We start from the raw sequence: 19,633 nt of genomic DNA, 5'->3' as shown, positions 1-19,633 counted from the left end.
GAAATATATGTTTTAATACATTAAAATAATGTCATCAATGTTTTCTGATGATTAAATATATAGTATCTATGTTACAGGAAAGCATATGAATTCAGGCACTCCCTAGAATTTCTAGGATATAGATATACCCCCTTGGGGTTTTGGTAGAGAATTAAATGGGTTTTGCCAGTTATTTGACATTGGCTATAATCCCTAAGGATTCTACAAAATGCTAGAAAATACTTAAGCAATGCAAATGCATGAAACATGGGTTTTCAAGAAAATTACAAGTTTCAAGTTTTGCCAAATGCCCAAGAATCCTGTATGTAATTTGAAAGTTTACAGCAAAGAATCAATTGACCAATACTGACTCTACTAACATTGTAAATAATATCTAGTACTTGTACAAGATAACCAATGGCTTATACAATATGAAAAAATAATTTAAATTGTTTGTTTTCCAATTTAATAATAACTCCTGCATGTATGACTGTTTATTATCTTTGCTGCAGGGTGTACTATGTAAGTAATATTTGATTTCTATAATTTGCTTGCAATAGTTACACAGCCGTACAAATGAAAATATTTAGATTTTTTGTGCTATGTGACTTTTCATGCTAATTATATCCTCGTTGATTAAGGAACTTAGGATAGGCATACTATTTTGCTTCTTTTGTAGAAGCTTAGTAAAGTATATTTTCCAGTGAAAAATGTAATTTGTTAAAATATATTTCTAACGTGGCCTCCATTTAAGGGAAGGCTAAATTAATATGCTTCATTATTAACTTATAGACCTAAACAGGCTACCCTTGGGACTGAAGAAGCATGGAACTAGTGGCATTCAAAGAATGTCAACATCAGTCCTTCCTTTGCCGGAAGGATCACTCACTAGTTAGCAGTATCAGCCAGATGCTGCTCCCATATACCTTGCCAGACCCTGGAGCAACACATTTGCTCAGAGCCTGAACCTGTCTTCTGATGTGGCAGCATGACCAGCCACTACTGAGGCTGGGCAAGTCCATAAACACGTCCACTGATAATTTCTATATTTACATAGAAGGCCAGAACATGTGTAGATAATCACACAATTGGATATTTATGAAGTGCCAAATTTTATGAATATAGGAATTTGTTCATTAGCACATGGACTAATCATTAAAATTCAAAAATAGATAAACAGGGATGCCATTTATTTGTTCACGTTTCAGGGGAAAGTCTGCAGCTGCTATCCTTTTGATGAATGGCTTCTGGAGAAAAATGTGAAAAAGAAAAGTATTCATAATTTTTGAAATCTTAATGAGTAAAATCCAAGAAATTACTCTATGGTCTTTATATTTAAAATAATCATAGTGATTCTCCCCTTAGTTTAAAAAAAAAAAAGTTTAAACCAGCAATGTACTTAGCATGAATTATACTGTCCTGCATTCTACTGTTTCGGTCCTTCTAGAGGAGCCAATGATGATTTTCATCAAGATAGGAGTTAAAAAGCACACACACGTCATTCAATACCAAATTGTTTTAGCTACAGGGCATGGCAGAGCATGAAATAACTGCTTTAGAGCACTTCCTCATGTGGGTGTGTTAGATAACTGTCTGCTCCAACATTAAAATGAAACACACAGTGATCGGACCAAGACTTCAGAGTTCTCAATAGGCAAATCTTATGTGCTGATAGAAAGAGCCCACCGTAACCAGCAAGGCTGGTTAATGAATTTTTCTGGCATTCTATAGCCTTCCTATGACTCAAGCCTTTCAGCTTTCCAAACCCCTCCCTATACAGCAGAGCACACTGGTTTTAAGTTTACTTACACACATTTTACAATGTCCTGCTGTATTTAGATTGTGACAGTTCTTCCCAGAAAATGCCGAGATTATTTTTCCTACTAAAAATATTTTAGATCTACTGAAGGCTGAGTTATAATTCAGAAGAAAACATATACACATTCTAAAAATCAAGCCAACCATAAAAATCATTAAAATTTAACTTTCTTTTATATTCTTTCTAGAAAGCTAAAAGACATTTTCATCTTCCCTTAAAAGCCTCTCCATTTAAGGGAAGGCTAAATTAATATGCTTCATATGAAAATTTTTAAATGTCATAAGTGAAAAAATATCTGTGATTCCTTCCTTCATACATGTATGAGAATATTGTACATAAGGGCACATATAAGCACACAGATATCTCCACACATACATATGTACAGAAAAAGAGAATTACTGATCAAGAGACATGTGAAAATTTCCTTTTGAAAAAAGGCACAGAATTTTAGATAGTACTCATGTTAATGTAGAAAATAACAGGTGCATGACACATGCACACTTTTGACATATTAGTTTTAAAACAAAATTTTGGATCAAGAATCTGAAATGAAGAAAATTATATATGAAACACAATCCCCTTGTACCCACTGTTAACATGCACTTTCGACTGACTTCCCCCAGAAGTTCCCATTTAAGAAAAAAATCTCTGCTAGAACCTGAGTATACGGGCTATTTGTACTACTCTTGATCAAAGCTGGCCTTTCCAGCTGAGAAGACAGTTTAGGCAATATAAGCAAATTTAAGGTCTCCGAATAAATTTTTTAGAAGAAAGTGAAAAAAGACTTAACAGCAAAAGTTCACCACCTACTTGGAATAATGGATTTTTAATAAACATTTTACTAGGTTTGAACATTGAGAATGTGTTTGGGAATTTGCTCTGGTGTCCCAGGTGGGTTAAGAATATTGCTTTATGGACTTCTTTGTGTTGTCAGAGAGGCCTAATGGAATTAAAAAAAAGTCTGCCACTTCTATTAAATAAATAATGTATTATGAAAAAGGTGATTGTTAGCAAAGATCTCTATAGATCAGCATCCATTTTCTATCGTTGCACACATACATGCTGAAAATATTTCTGTATCTTACTAGCTGACTTAATTTTTCTCAAATGAATAGCAGTTTACTTTTGAACAAATTAGAATAAAACTCAATTGAGAAGTCCATTTCAAATGGACTTATTTAACTACTCTTGAGTTTCGAAGAACTCTGTTCTGGGAAAACTCTTCAACAATGTCAGCTAGTTGTGAAATGCAACTTTTCCCACCATAAAAAATAAAAAATATAAAGGGGGAAAAATACCTCAAAACTATGTTTGAAATAACAAATACATTATTTATAGTCCCCAAAATGTTAAGAGAATACTTACAGTTGTTGCACAAGATGGCCTGAAATACTCCATAGCTTCCACTTTGTAAAAAGATGGCCAGCCCCCCCATTCCTCCCTCCCCAAGCATAAATAAACAGTAACATACTAAAAGGAAACTGTCCTAGGATAAAAACTGCTTGTTAAGAAAGTTTGCATTCTTACTAATCACAGTGATATCCCTATAAAAGTCCATCTGCAAAATAAAAGTTACAAAACAGAGTACCTTATTCCTTTCTAAATACATCCCCCAGATGTAATACAGAAGAGTGTGTGATGATAAAAATAATTACTAGATTCTCACCCACCCTCGGTGACTCCCCTCATCTTATGGCCAATGCCATCAAATAAATATGCTGGGCAAAAAGTCTTCAACCTGCTTCAAGGACTTAAACTGTAAATATGGACTTTAAACTTCAATGTAAAACAAAGAACAAGAGTCTCACTTTGGTAATACCCACACTGGCACTACAGCTAAAACTCATTGGCACATAACTGACAAAACCCAATTAGCAATAAATAAGGACAACATGATATATAGACAGACAGATGGAAGTGCATAAACAGACAAGAAAAGCAAAGAGACTAACAAACATACGGAGGGGTCTGTTTTAAAAGAGTGAAAGATACTGATTTATTTGGTACTTTAGTGAGAAAAATAGGTTTGTTTGTAATTATTCTTAAAGTAATTAAACTGAATCACAAGGGCACACCCTTAAATAAGTAGGAAGAAAATTAGCAAAGGGTAGGCCTCCTATAAAGGTTCCAAATTTTAAGGTAGCAACAGCTCTGTCAAACTTAAATCTGGATATTAAAATCCAAGGGAGAAAGAATAAAAGCATTGGGGGCTAAAGGAGATGATAGGTGGAGGGGGGAATTGAGGAAGCAGGATTTTTTTTATGAAAGTTGTCTGCCCTACCTTCTTCCCCAGCGCTGAGTTTCTCTTCTCATAATCGGTGTCTCCCTGGAAGTACAGTGTGAGTGGTAATGACTGCCTGCCTCCCTAATGAGTCCATTTTCCTGCTCTTGATGTTGTGTATATACACACACTGCAACCTACCTTACAAACCACAGAGACGGGAAGAGAAAGAGAGCAAGAGAGGGAGGGAGAGGGGGGTCAGTGAGGGAGAGAGAGACAGAGCAAGCGAGTGAGAAAGAGAGAGAGAGAGAGAGAGGAGAGAGAAAGAAAAACAGAAAGAAACAGAGAGAAAGGCACAGACAAAGCCCTCCTACCAGACAGCAGACAGCCTTCCTTCCCCTATCCAGCAAAATGCAACTCGTCTAATGCAGCAACAGGTTCAGTATTGCCAGACTAACAGAGTGAAAAAAGGTATATTCTCTATATCATTACAGCTTGCAAATAAACAGTTTAAGAGCAGCTGGCTCCACCTTCTTTATTTATGCTCCATTATGAGGAATGTATTGTTTCAGTTCTGGCACACAGTACATGTAATTATCATAAATATATTTCTTGCATATTAGCAGGAAATAGTGAAATGCACAGCTTATTTGTGCAATCTTTTAAATTTATTCTTTTAATGTGAGAAGAGTGTCAACAAATCTGCTCTGACAAAAGCCTAGTAATGATTTTAAAGTCAGAGCAGTCTTAAAGGAGGCTCTGAAAGAAACAGATTCAAAACAATAGGAAAACTGATCCCAGACAAAACTGATAACTGCAAAGAAGAAATCAATGCTCAGTAAATAAGTCAAGACTATATGCAATATTGCAGATAAAAACAGAATTAAGTTTAATTAAGTACCTAATAGACTAGTGCTTTAGAAGAAGGCAGACTAGATTCTTATTTGGAGCACCTATCTGTACAAACATCACAATGCAACGTACCCTGTGTGAACAGGTGCAATGCATATAGTACATAGTGTTATAACAACAGAAATAAATCCCATAAGGAGCTTCCCTCACAAGCAGGATAAGACTTAATAGAATATGGGTCTGAACCATAACAGAAATCCCTTGTTCTTTTATCAAGAAGGAAAAATAAAAATATTCAAAACCATTCTTAAAAGGGAAAAAAAGGTGTTTTTCTTTGCCTGATAACTCTAATTTTATTCATATGTTAGAATCAAAATAATGATGGTATTACACTCCTCACTCCATCACGTGCTCCCCACCCTTCTCCCCCACTCCCAGGTGTATTTTCTCCCATAAGTGATCTATTTGCAGCTATGGAATTACAAATATCAGAAAATGGAATTAGTTTAATGCCCTTCCCCCTGTCCCCCAATATTTTGAGACTAGACTCTGCTTGTTTGCCTAGACAGCACCTTCCTTAAAATATTTTTATGAAGTTTGGTTGTGAGCCACTTAGATGGGACTTAGAAACATTATACTAGAGGTTAAATATTATTTTAAAAAGTTAAATAAAAAATATGAGTGGATCTAACCTACTCAAACCCTGCATTTGGACATCAATAATTAATTATATATTAATTGTAAAAGCACCCTTTTATATTGTTTAGTGTTTTACCATGCTTCAAAATTAGAATGTGTTCCTTTGCATAAATAAAACTACTTTACTATATAAGCATCAGTTCCTTCGTTTAAAAGTATGTTTTCAGTTAATAAAGTAAATAACTTAATTTTTTCAATATATAAATTATACATCTTCACCTGATTCACAAAAAGTTTTTAGAATGTCAGTGAAATCTTGGGTCATGTTCAGAACAGAGATCAATTTTGTTTTAGCTATTTTAAGAGTAGATAATGTATAGCATAAAAATTAGAAGGCAGTGGCCAGCCAAACATTATGCAAACTGTCCTGGGAAAATTCTGTCAAGAAATCAAGAGTCCAGCCCTGGCCAGTGTTCAGTTGGTTGCGCATCAGCCCATGCACTGAGAGGTTGCTGGTTCAATTCCCAGTCAGAGCACATGCCCAGGTTGTGGGCTCATCCCCAGTAGAGGGCGTCCAAGGGGCAGCCCATAGATGTTTCGCCTCCCTTTGTCCCTCTCTAAAATCAATAAAAACATTTAAAAAAAGAAAAAGAAAGAAAGAAAAAAACAAACAAACCAAGAGTCCAGAACCTCCACTCTCGTTGTAAACCACCAATTCTAATTATCTGGTGCTGCAGTAGTGTTTTCCCCTCTCCAGGTACAGACACACAGGAAAGGAGATGTAACTGATCCTTACTTTTGGTCACGTCTTTAAAAAAACAACTTTCTGAAACACAATTAGTGTGACTAAGGGACCAGCAGGCATCTTGCCCCTCCCTTTACTGCTCAGCCTGGCAGTTCTGGTTTTCTACTATTCTCCTACTGTTTCTCTGAAGCTTTATTGAAATGTATGAAGAAAAATGCCACTTATAAAATAATACAAGCCCAAATGGCATGGTTCAGTGGTTGACTGTTGACCTATGAACCAGGAAGTCACAGTGTGATTCCCAGTCAGGGCATATGCCCAGGTTGCGGGCTGACCCCGGTGTGGGGTGTGCTGGAGGCAGCCAGTCAATGATTCTCTCTCATCACTGATGTTTCTTTCTCTCTCTCTCTCTCTCTCTCTCTCTCTCTCTCTTTCTCTCCCTCCCTCCCTCCCTCCCTCCCTCCCTCTTCCTATCTCTCTAAAATCAATGAAAACAGGGAGCACTATCTCAATTCATTGAGGTTCTGCTTCCCGGCATATGTCTACAGTTTGGCTCAAATAAACTCACAAAATTCTTAAATAAATAAATAAATAAATAAATAAAATAAAATAAATGAAAACATATTAAAAAAAAAAAAAGAACACAAGTCTCATAGTTTGACAGACTGATTCAAATTAGATATTCAAATTAGTATGCCATAACTTTTTAAAATAAGGTTCTTGATAGTTTCATTTTGTTTTAACCCAAGGAGAATAAGAGAGTATTTTATTTTTACCAGCAGGAGCCAAAAGGAATTTAAGGACCATAAGGCTATTCACCTTTTCTAAAGAACCAGCTAGCTGAAAAACGCACAGCATCTCAACACTTTCTCCATATCTGCACACTCTACTGGATTCCAAGCACAGTAAGTGGCACATTCTTAATACTTTCTAGAGTTCAAGATACATTCTCCCTGCTGGGACAGAAGACCCAGGTATTGAATTAACCACAGCATGACGTGAAATCATCATCTTAGATGACTATCATATTCTGAAACTTATAAAGTTATTAAATTTAGTATGTTGATATGCCATGAAGAAATTTCATGCTGTAGAAAAATCAATCCTAAAGTGAAAGTTAAAAACTGGTTTTGTTCTCAGCATTGCCATGAGTAGTCTGCATGCCCTGGGCAAGGCATGTAACTGTCCTCAGCTTCCATTTCTTTATATTATAAAAAAAAAAATTAAAGGAATAGAACTGGATAACAGTAATTACTATGATAGCTAGTGTTTAGGTGCTTACTATGTGCCAGGTACTCTTCTAAGTACTTTCCATTTATTAACTCATTAAATCCTAATAATCTTATAACGTAGATTGTTTTTGTTGCATTTCCCAGGTGATAGAGAGGTTAAGATTTGCCTAAGATCACACAGTATAGCAGTAATATGATTTGAACTCACCTGTCTGGTTTAGAGCTCATGTATTTAATCCCTGTGTCATACCATCTCCCAATATCTAATAATAACTAAGGCCTCATCTAGCCATAAGATTCTGTGGATATGAGTAAAACCCAACATAACATATCCTGATGATTCTTCACCCTACCTTAATTACTAATACAGCATAGTGCAAATTTGCCCTTATAAATTTATACCCAGAGCTCTCAATACATTTGGTTTGAGTCTAGCAACAATATTTAAAAGTTTAAATTATACATTTAACCACCTTTTTTATTACCAAATATATCCAAGTATGTGCTTCCATTCGCTTTAACTGGAAAATAACCTATAATCAATAAAGTACTCAATTTATGAAGCCTACTTGCATTATATATAGTTCCCACAGATTCTTCTTTTGAATGCTGTGTTAAGGGAAAAAAACACACATCTCTATATAGTTTTTTTAAAGTTTCTTAGTTCAAGTACAATAGCTAATACTAATGCAAATAATTATTAAAAAACTAAATATTAAATAAAATACAATAAAAATGTCTTGCCCATAGCCTGAAACAGGCATAGAAAAAGCAAGGAATTCAATTATAAATTATTTGTAAGAGATGCTGAATAATATCAACATGTGACTTTAAACAGTTGGTTTTAACTTTGAACTATTAATAGTTGTATTTTGAAGATTATGATAGATTCATTCTACAAGAAAGAATTTACCCTTGCTCTGATCGTTGTGCATTAACTAAATAGACATTGCATGCCCATTATGTGCACTGCCATTTCACTTTAGAAAGTGAAGATAAAATGTGTGATGTACTTTCTGCTTTTGCAAACTTCACAGGCTGCTGGGGGACAGACATGTAAATATTAGTGCAAGCAAATAATCTTCCAACTACATACTGTGATATCCCATGTAATACAGTGCCTTCAACTTTGTGCTCTTCCCTCAAAAAGCTAAAAATAAAATTCAACAAATCAAATAGAAATACCTAAATTTAAAATATGTCTTATGAAATAGGTGTGTGTTTTTGCTCACATGCATTCATTCCTTGCCGGAAGCCGGTCCATCCTTGCTGCTTGACACAGTCGCTGCAGGATAGAAACATCTGCACAGCATATGTTTCAAGGGACCTGGCGTATATAGCATACTGTTCTTAATATGTTTGCTCCCCTTAGCGCTGTGTGTTTTAACCAAGGTCACCTCTCCGAGAAATGTTGTTTCCCCAGGTAGGGATTTTTCCCTGAAGTTAGTGAGGGGATGAAACTCCTTAACTAAGTGCCAGGTGGGTAGTTAATCACTTTAACTACAAACAATCATGCTTAAGCTACATAATCTTTACTCCCTGGAATAGAGATAAGAAATGCCCTAACCTTTGTAATAGAAATTGACAGGATTAAAATCAACTGGTATAAATACGGATGTAACAAGACAATAAACAGCAGAACCTCTCTGGAGATCCTAACCAGAACTTCACTGGAGATCCTGACCAGAACTTGGCTGGAGATCCTGGCTAGGCTGCTGATCAACTGAATGCTGTCTCTGTGTCATTCCTTCTTCGTCGACTCTGTCCACACCTTTGGGGACCCCTGGACCCGCTGGGGCTGGACCCCAGCAATTCCTGGAGCAGGGGGGAGGTATTAAAGATAGATTTTCCCACAAATTGTTATTCTCTAACAGTTTATAGACCCCTTGAGTACATTTTATCCATAGTCCCCAAGGTGCCTAGTAAAGTGTCTTCTACAAGTACACAGTACTTACATGAGTATAGAAATCAATGATAGCTACTGCCCTGGAGCATAAAATTTCATTAATTTTAAAAGTTATAATGTACTGTACTTTGATCAGAGATTGTTGTCTTGGCAAATAAGTACTTTCAAAAGTACTTAACAGGTAAGAATTTGTTTTTTACCTTTTTAAAGGAAAGTCAACTAATTTTCAGAAGTATTTACCACTGTCCCAAATATACTTTTGCTACATCCTTTCTCAGGTATTATAAATGTTTTTATATTACCTGAGGAAACTGGAAAACATGTTGATAGTTTAAGACTGTTCACAAGAACATTCCCAAAAGGTATTTTTATTGTCGGGTTTAAAAGGAGGCATAAAAATAAGAGTATGTTGCAATGATGTACAGAACAAAAGTTTTTAGCTCTAATAAATGAGTGGAAAAGCCAAGTCTGGTATTAGTGCAACAAAATGAATAAATGCTAATGAATTACTGGCGCTGTCATTCAGGTAACCATCATAAAGTCAATTTTATGTGGCCTAATATATATATATATATATATATATATATATATATATATATATATATATATATATATATATAACTAATATTCCAAGTGTCCCCTTGGGAATTCAACTGGGAGACCAGGAGTTTGATTGCTTGCTATGACATGTGCTGGCCACCAGGGGGCAGCGCGGAACGAAGGAAGGCCCCGGCAGGCAAGGCCCCCGATCAGCCCTGATTGCCAGCCAGGCCTAGGGACCTTACCCATGCACAAATTTCGTGCACTGGGCCTCTAGTTAGATAATAAGCCCTAATCTTGGTCATCTCTTTTAAAATTGTATCCCATCAGAACCCCCAAAACAAAAAGTATAGATAAATGGTAGTTTACTAACAGTAGGCTAGTAATATGATTCTTATGTGAGAAGAGATGCATTTCTAATTTCAATTCTAGTCAACAAATATTTGAGTTTAAGACAAAAACAAAGTATTACATGTAAACTATATCACTGGGAGTACATCTACTATGCCTTTTGCAGTGCTGTAGTCATTTTTCCTTTCTCCACTGGGCTGAGGAAGAGGCTCTACTTATTAAGCTTTGTCAACCCAATACCTGGCAAAACACCTGAAATACAGTTGAAGCTCCATAAAGTTTTCTTGAATGAATGAATCACAGAACAAATGAACAAAGCAACAATACATCTACACTAATAAAAGAGAAAAATGGTAATTGGCGTACGGCGCTACCCTTTTCATTGGCTAATCAGGGCTATATGCAAATTAACTGCCAACAAGATGGCAGTTAATTTGCATATGTAGGCACAATGCAGGGAGGCGAAAGGTAAAGCAGGAAGAGGCCCCCTGCCACTGACAGTGATCAGAAACCCAGGGGGGAGCTAAGAGCTGGGGGGCAGGGCAAAGGCGGCCCTGGGGCCGCCTTTGCCCTGCCCCTCAGCCATGATTGGAGAATAAGGTGCCTTTTCCGCCCTGGCCAGTGATAGCAGGAAGTAGGGGTGGAGCCAGCGATGGGAGCTGGGCACGGTCGAAGCTGGCAGTCCCAGGAGCTAGGGGTCCCTTGCCTGGGCCTAAAGTGAAGCCCACGATCACAGGGCCGCTGCAGCTGCAGGTCCCCACTGCCCGGGCCGGACGCCTAGGCCAGAGGCATTAGGCCTGGGCAGGGGTGGAGCCTGCAACCGCGGGGAGCTGGGGGTCCCCTGCCCAGGCCTGACATCTCTGCCCGAGACCTCAGGCCTGGTCAAGGGGCCGATCCGGTGATTGGTGATCTGAGGGTGATGAGAGTCAACTCCTCTGGTCGAGGCATCAGGCCTGGGCAGGGGGCTGGGGGTCCCCTGCCCAGGACTGATGCCTGGGCCAGAGGCATCAGGCCTGGGTGGGGGGCGGAGCCGGGGATTGGGGGGATATGATGGTCCCCTTGCTCAGGCCTGAAGCCTGGGTCAGAGGCATCAGGCTTGGGCGGGGGGTGGAGCAAGCGATCAGAGGGAGATGGGGGTCCCCTGCCCAGGCATGATTCCTGGGCCAGAGGCCTCAGGCCTGGGCGGGGGTCAGAACCAGTGATCGGGGGTAGATGGGGGTCCCCTGTCCAAGTCTGACACCTCTGGCGGAGGCATCAGGCCTGGGCAAGGGGCCGATCAGGCGATCTGAGGGTGATGGGGGTCTTCGCCTCTGGCTGAGGCATCAGGCCTGGGCAAGGGGCAGAGCTAGCAATCGGAGGGGTCTGGGGGTCCCCTGCCCAGGCCTGATGCCTGGGCCAGAGGCATCAGGCCTGGGCTGGGGGCAGAACCAGTGATGGGGGGAAATGAGGGTCCCCTGCCCAGGCTGGGCAAGGGGCCGATCCTGCGATTGGAAGGTGATGGGGGGTCAACGCCTGAGGGCTCCCAGTATGTGAGAGGGGGCAGGCTGGGCTGAGGGACACTCCCCCCACACACACACCCAGTGCACGAATTTCATGCACCGGGCCCCTAGTGGTATTATAAATCTTGATTAATTAAAAACTTTAATAAATTTGAATTCTAAGGATTATATAAACACCTTGTAAATAGCATTTAATAATACGTTAAATAATATAGAAAACATTCTTACTTTTAGATCTTGTGGGGAAAAAATGGTTATAGTGGGGGGTGGTAAAGTAATACTCTTCAAATTTTCTGTGCATTGGAAAAATGCCATAATAAAATTTGAATAAAAAGGTACTGCCCACCCTAATTGATTTGGCTCAGTGGATAGAGCGTTGGCCTGCGGACTGAAAGGTCCCAGGTTCGATTCCGGTCAAGGGCATGTACCTCGGTTGCAGGCACATCCCCAATAGGGGGTGTGTAGGAGGCAGCTGATCTATGTTTCTCTCTCATCGATGTTTCTAACTCTCTATCCCTCTCCCTTCCTCTCTGCAAAAAAATCAATAAAATATATTCTAAAAAATAGTACTGCCCTATAGATAGCAGAATTTTAATTCACATTATCTCTAAGAAGAAAATTCAGCTTGCTTTTACATTTCATTTACCCATTATTTCTTGCACATCTACAATGTTAAGAATGCAAGTGTAAGTATGAAGTTGGCCTGAGTATTCTTCATAGGAATGGAAGCATCTCCTTTGAGAACACCTAGGTAAGCTAGCTGGGGTCAGGGAGTGAAGCTTGAATAATGATTTTTGTGGGGTTAAAGTGAACTGCCTAAGAAGTAACAATTTGAAGGAAGGGAAGCATAGAAATGAAAGGAAATGAGAGGAGAATGACAGGAAAGGTGGACAGTAAGAAATTCCCAATGTCAAGATGGCCAAAAGATTTTATTAAAGTGATGCCTAATATTAAATTCTAAGAATTTTACATTTTGCAATGCAAATATTCTACTCTCTAAACCTATGGATAGCTTGATATATTCTACAGCCTTGCTTAGTAATGTAATGAGAAATAAGAGGATAAAAAATGAAGGTACTGCCATACTACCACACCTTTGCAAACATAGAAACTCCCTAATGAGAAAATACTCCAGGAGTTCCAAGAAGTAACCAGTGGTATTGTGAAGAGTGACCAGTAAATGGCTAATAGTGAATAGTAAAAAGTCAAAAGTGTGTTTAGCATAGAATCACTCAGATATTACTACTAGTCAATCACCTTTTCCCACAAATATATGGGACAAATATGGCCAAGTGAAGAAGAGGCATAGAAATTACTGTCTGAATTATAACATAATGGTTATTGTTGTTACTATACCTATAAACTAATCTTAAATGATATATCATCAGAAATTTAGGGGGTGAAAGTACTTTCATGACACAACAAAAAAATTTTGAATTAAAGAATTAAAAAACATAAGTGTCATTGTACTTATGCTCTAAGATAATGTTAGACATATATTACATGAATTCTTCCAGCTCCCTGCTCAATCCTCTCTGCTAAACAATCTAAGACAGTGTGTGCTAGCAACTGTCTTTAAAGTTTCAATGCTGACACAATAATTTATTCATATGTACAGGTTATATTAAATTTTGTGAAATAAACAGAAACTACAGTGTATAATATAGGAAAGTTAAAAGCCCCACAGAAGATATAAAAGAGGCATCTTAATTGTAGCTGTTGTATGTCCAGCAGATTGGTGAGAACCTGCATGGTGACTAAATGAAAAAGCTGTCTTCAGTTCTTCCAATCTACAAAAGCTGTCAGAAATTGTGTGTAGTGCTACATACACTATCTCATTTAATCTTCCCAAGAGCATTATTAAAAAGGTAGTGCTTTCATTTATAAGAAAACTGAAGTACAAAGTCACATAACTAAGAAGTGGTAGAGTTCAGGCCTAAATTCAATCCAAATGAAATTGCAAGGTATTGAGGAAGGGACTTGACAAAATTACTCCAAAAATGTTCTAGAATAAACAACTGGTAACAATAAGGAGAAATATAGGAAGAAGACTAATAATGGGGAACAGGTTTGAAAGCATTCACCAAATAATTTCAATACTTTTATATAAGCAGATATATATATATATATATATATATATATATATATACATATATATATATATATATATATATTATATCTACACTAATAAAAGAGAAACATGCAAATTGATGTCACTCCAGTACACCCACCAGCCAATCAGAGTGATTATGCAAATTAACCCAACAAAGATGGAGATCAATTTGCATATGCAGGCACGGAGCAAAGACTGAAAGCTCTGGCCAGGAGTGAAGACTGAAAACTGAAGACTGAAGAGGCTTGGCTTCTCCGCTGCGGCCGAACCAAAGGCGGGGGTCCTGGGTGCCGGAGGAAAACCGGTGCCAGCAGCTAGGGGGAAGGAAGACCTATTGCACGAATCTTCGTGCAACAGGCTTCTAATATATGTGTGTGTGTGTATGTGTGTGTGTGTGTGTGTGTGTGTGTTTTAATGTATATTGTGTCTCAAAGTAAAATTTAAAGAAAGGATAATGAAGAAAAGCAGCGTATAAATAAATAATTTTCGAAAGTGACAAAAGAAACATATCATGAACCAGTTTGATTAAAGGGTTGGAAACATTAATAACAATCTGTCCAGTAATTTTGAAGCCAGTTATTAATAATAGAGTCAGCAGGATAGCAGCTTGCTAATTCCTCTGAGGCAACAGGCCATTGGGATGATTCAAAATGGATAGAAACAGTATATTTTAATTTTGTTTAAGAAAGTTCATTTAACCCCAATACATTATAGGGTCACAACCATAACCTTTCAAATATACATGGTCATACCAATTTTTTAAAAAGAATCTACATAAAATTTTAATCTTCATTTCTACTAATAAAAAATACAGAAAAACCTCTTTAATCAGATTATGTGCATTCACAATTTATAATGTATCAGATATGTTTTACAGGATTCTTTTTAAATAGAAAATTTAAAATGAATTACATTAAATTAAATTTTATTTCAATAATCACATTGGGTATTTTAAAATTATCAAATAAACAAATTCAACTTCAGGGTGAATATCCATAAACTTGAACTTATCATCATTAATTACGTAAGATGTCTACTCTACTTCAAACTGATGACATTTCACAAATGAAAATGTAATAACCAGTCCTTCCACAAGACAAAAATATGCTCTGAACATCATTTAAACCTATGTAGAATATAAACATAAGTATTTCACCAGTTGAGGAAACAGTTTTATTAATAATCAATAAGAGAAGAACACTGCCCATAATTAAATTTGTATTAATTATGAAAAGGGCTATGGAAGAAATAAATCATCATTGTGGATTTCATTTTATAAATATAATGGTCTTGGACTATAATATTACACACTTCTTACTTTGTCTTATCTAAAAGTCTGCAACTGAAATAAACTGCAAGCAATTTAATAAAATTCATGATTTTGACTAAAATAATTAAACCTCTCTACTTAAACTCCCTCTACCAATAAATCCACTAAGTTCAATATGCCATTCAATAATTAATTTGTGCTTTAGCAATTTAATTATATGTTTAAAATGTTTACAATAAAATAATATAAAATATTTTATATTACAAAATATTAGATGTTATAAATAAAGCAAATTCTGAACTTTTCTAGGGCTACATTTTCACTATTATTTTTATTTTTAAAGTTAAATTAATAAATATATAGAAATAAATAATAAATCAGCACAGTTTTTAGGCAGTGATAGTTAATAGGTAAAATATTTATAGTTGATAAGGCATGGGCATAGACCAATAAGAAATGTTAAAGTAACTAATTAAAACAGATAGTGACTGTAAATAAATGATATGTTACCAATGTGTGCTTCCTGAATAACAACCAGAATCTGACTCTTTAACAAGCTAATAAACTTTGAAGTTACACATAGTTTTACTATTGAGCTACTACCCTTGTACTCTAGAGCAATGGATTCTTCAATTTTCAAAAGTTATACATCCATCAGTAAAAATATTTTGAACTCTATGTAGATCATTTGTCTGTGATTCTCAACTACATCCCACCCTTTCCAAGCTCTCTTCTGTGGTGGAACCTGAAAACTACATTTCCCAGATTGCTTTGTCAGAATGGAAAGCACTGGCAGAAAATCAGAGAGAATTTCCCCCCCCCCCCCCCCTTTGGCTTTTGACACTAGAAATCTCAGCAATGGTGCTTCAGCAGCCTCTGTGACACAGAACTCGGGATCTGGCCCTCATGACTGCTGATTGCAGCAATGGGACTGCAGTTGTAGAACAGTAGCAGCCATCACAGGTGACTGGAAGCTTTAGCAGCCTTGATAAATCCCACCAGCTTCAGTGGAACAGTAGACTCCTGGGCTCTTGGTGTCAGTAGGCATGCAGGCACCTGGCTTCCTGAAAAGCAGTGGTAATGGTGATTCCAACAGCTACAGCTGCAGCAGAGCTCCAGCTGCCTGAGTGAGCATCACAGTGCTGTTGTAAGCTCTGTGTAACAAAACTTTCCCTTGCTTCTACAGGTACTCAGCTAAATAACAGTGCCACCTTTTATTCCTTCCACCAGATTTTCCAACACTTGTAAACAATTCTCTAGATTAAAGTCACTGTTTTGAATCATATCTGTTTTACTGACTGGGCACTGATTAATGTAAGTGTATATATCAGCAGTTCTCAACCTCCGGGTCGCCAACCTGTGGGTCGCAACCCCTTTTGGGGTCGAACGACCCTTTCACAGGGGTCGCCTAAGACCATCAGAAAACACATATATAATTACATATAGTTTTTGTGATTAATCACTATGCTTTAATTATGCTCAATTTGTAACAATGAAAATACATCCTGCATATCAGATATTTACATTACGATTCATAACAGTAGCAAAATTACACTTATGAAGTAGCAATGAAAATAATTTTATGCTTGGGGGTCACCACAACATGAGGAACTGTATTAAAGGGTTGCGGCATTAGAGGCCCATTGCAAGAAATTCGTGCACGGGGGGGAGGGATCCCCTCAGCACAGCCTGTACCCTCTCCACTCTAGGACCCTCAGGGGATGTCCAACTGCCTCTCACAATCCAGGACCGCTGGCTCCTAACTCCTCTCCTGCCTGCCTGCCTGACCTCCCCTAACTGCCCCCCTGCCTGCCTGGTCGCCCCCAACTGCCCCCCACGCCAGCCTGACCACCCCTTACTGCCCTCCTGCTAGCCTGGTTGCCCCCAACTGTCCCCCTCTGCTGGCCTGATCATCCCTAACTTCCCCCCCTGCCAGCCTGGTTGCTCCCAACTGCCCCCCATGCAGGCCTGGTCACCCCTCCCTGCCCCCCTGTGCCGGCCTGGACACCACTAACTGCCCCCCCTGCAGACCTGGTCGCCCCCAACTGCCCCCCCCCCCGCCGGCCTCATTGCCCCTCACTGCCCCGCTCTGCCAGCCTGGTCACCCCTCACTGCCCCCCATCCCGACAGCCTGGTCGCCCTACGTAGCCTGCTGTTCAGTCGTTTGGTTGTCCCTCACTAACCTCCCTGCTGGCCTTGTCGCTCCACTCAGCCTGTTCGGTCCGTTTGGTTGTTTCAGATGTGACGGCCCCTGCTTCTTTAAGCTCACACACACACACACACACACACACACACACACACACACACACACACACATATATATAGTTAAATATGTATAGTTATATATATATAGTTATATATCCTATCTAATAAAAGAGAAACATGGTAATTGGCATATGACCGCTACCCTTCCCATTGGCTAATCAGGGCGATATGCAAATTAACTGCCAGCCAAGATAGCGGCCGGCAGCTAGGCAGCTTGAAACGAACATGAGGCTTGCTTGCTTCAGTGACGGAGGACTCCAACATTCCCCGCCTACCGCTGCAGGCCTCTGAGCTGGAAGTTTGAAACATAGTTACAAAAATAGAAGCTAAACAAAACCCCAGAAACCAGCTTTCAGCGAGCCCGCCTGGGATCTCAGAGCTGGAGTTGAAACAGAGTTTCGACTGTAGAACCTAAACAAACCAGATACCTGCTTTCAGGAGCAGAGGCCTAAGAGCTGGAGCCTCAGAGCTAAAGCTGGCTCAGAATAAAAAAAGAAAAAGAAAAAAACGAGCAGTTGGGAGCTTCAGTCCCAGCCTGAAAACAGCCCTCAGCCCCTCACCCAGACTGGCCAGGCACCCCAGTGGGGACCCTCGCCCTGAAGGGTGTGTGACCAGCTGCAAACAGCCATCATCCCCTCATCCAGGCTGGCCAGGCACCCCAGTGGGGACCCTCACCCTGATCCGGGACACCCTTCAGGGCAAACCAGCCAGCCCCCACCCATGCATCAGGCCTCTATTCTATATAGTAAAAGGGTAATATGACTCCCAGCACTGGGATCAGCGCAGCCACGAGGTCTCCCGGCACCAGAATCAGCATAACAGGGGGCAGCACTCAAACCCCCTGATCGCCCTGTGGCTCTATGTGTGACAGGGGGTGGGGCCAAAACCTCCCTATCGGCCCTGCTCTGTTCCTGACAGGGGAAGGCGCCCCAACCCCCTGATTGGCCCTGCGCTGTGCCTGATAGGAGGGAGCTCCCCAAACCCCTGATCGCCCTGCGGCTCTGTGGGTGATAGAGGGCGGCGCCCCAATCCCCCCACCCCACGGGCCCTGCTCTGTGTTGATGGGGTAGAGCCATAACCTCCCCATCGGCCCTGCCCTGAGTGTGACAGTGGCCGCGCCCCAACCCCCTGATCGGCCCTGCTCTGTGGGTGATAGAGGGCGGCGCCCCAACCCCCTGATCCGCCCTGCTCTGTGCGTGACGGGGGAGCTCCCCAACCCCCTGATGGACCCTGCTCTGTGCGTGACAGGGGGCAGCGCCCCAACCCCCGATTGGCCCTGCTCTGTGCGTGACAGGGGGTGGCGCCACAACCTCCCCATGGACCCTGCCTTGAGTGTGACAGGGGGCGGTGCCCCAACCCCCCAATTGGCCCTACCCTGAGCGTGACTGAGGGTGGCATCGCAACCTCCCAATCCGCCCTGCTCTGTGCATGACAGGGGGTGGCGCCCCAATTCCCCAGTCGGCCCTGCTCTGAGCCCGACCAGGGGCTGCACCTAGGGATTAGGCCTGCCCTCTGCCACCCGGGAGCGGGCCTAAGCCAGCAGGTTGTTATCTCCCGAGGGGTCCCAGACTGCGAGAGGGCACAGGCCGGGCTGAGGTACCCCCTTTCCCCCGAGTGCACAAATTTTTGTGCACCGGGCCTCTAGTATATATATATATATAGTTATACATATATACATATACATATACATATATATATATATACATATATATATATATATATATATATATATATATATATATATAGTTATAGATATATACTACTATATTATAAACATAGAATGAAGTAGCAGGCATTCTAAAGGATGAGATAGCCCTAGCTGGTTTGGCTCAGTGGAGATTGTCGGCCTGCAGACTGAAGGGTCCTGGGTTCGATTCTGGTCAGGGGCATATGCCCGGGTTGTAGGCTCAATTCCCAGTAGGGGGCATGCAGGAGGCAGCCAATCAATGATTCTCTCTCATCATTGATATTTCTATCTCTCTCAACCTCTCCCTTCCTCTCTGAAATCAATAAAAATATATTAAATAAATAAATAAAGGATGAGATAAATAAGAATTAAACAATACTCAAATTTTAATTTTGTTGTATTTATCAACAACTGGAAAACATTTTTGCTCTTACTAAAAAACAAAATATTTAGACAGAGTAATTTGATTAAATATTTGTCACTCTTTATATCTTGGCTTGGTTTTACACTTTGTA

At 39.8% G+C, this 19,633-nt stretch overlaps 1 protein-coding gene across 5 annotated transcripts in view; it reads right to left on the bottom strand.

Moving 5' to 3' along the window:
* ZBTB20 (zinc finger and BTB domain containing 20) overlaps window positions 1-19,633 on the bottom strand; it is a 919,384-nt gene that overhangs the window by 866,421 nt on the left and 33,330 nt on the right. The window contains exon 1 of one of the 5 annotated variants that reach the window (XM_059687790.1): window positions 4,080-4,475. The exons of the other annotated variants lie outside the window; for them this stretch is intronic. The gene's annotated coding sequence lies outside the window, so the exon portion shown is untranslated. Of the gene's footprint in view, window positions 1-4,079; window positions 4,476-19,633 lie in introns of those variants that run through there. 5 annotated transcript variants of the gene reach the window in all.

The sequence above is a fragment of the Myotis daubentonii genome, chromosome 3, assembly GCF_963259705.1.
Source record: "Myotis daubentonii chromosome 3, mMyoDau2.1, whole genome shotgun sequence".
NCBI classification, from domain to species: domain Eukaryota; kingdom Metazoa; phylum Chordata; class Mammalia; order Chiroptera; family Vespertilionidae; genus Myotis; species Myotis daubentonii.
Note: the sequence above shows the minus strand (reverse complement) of the source record. Positions and strands in the feature narration are given on the sequence as shown.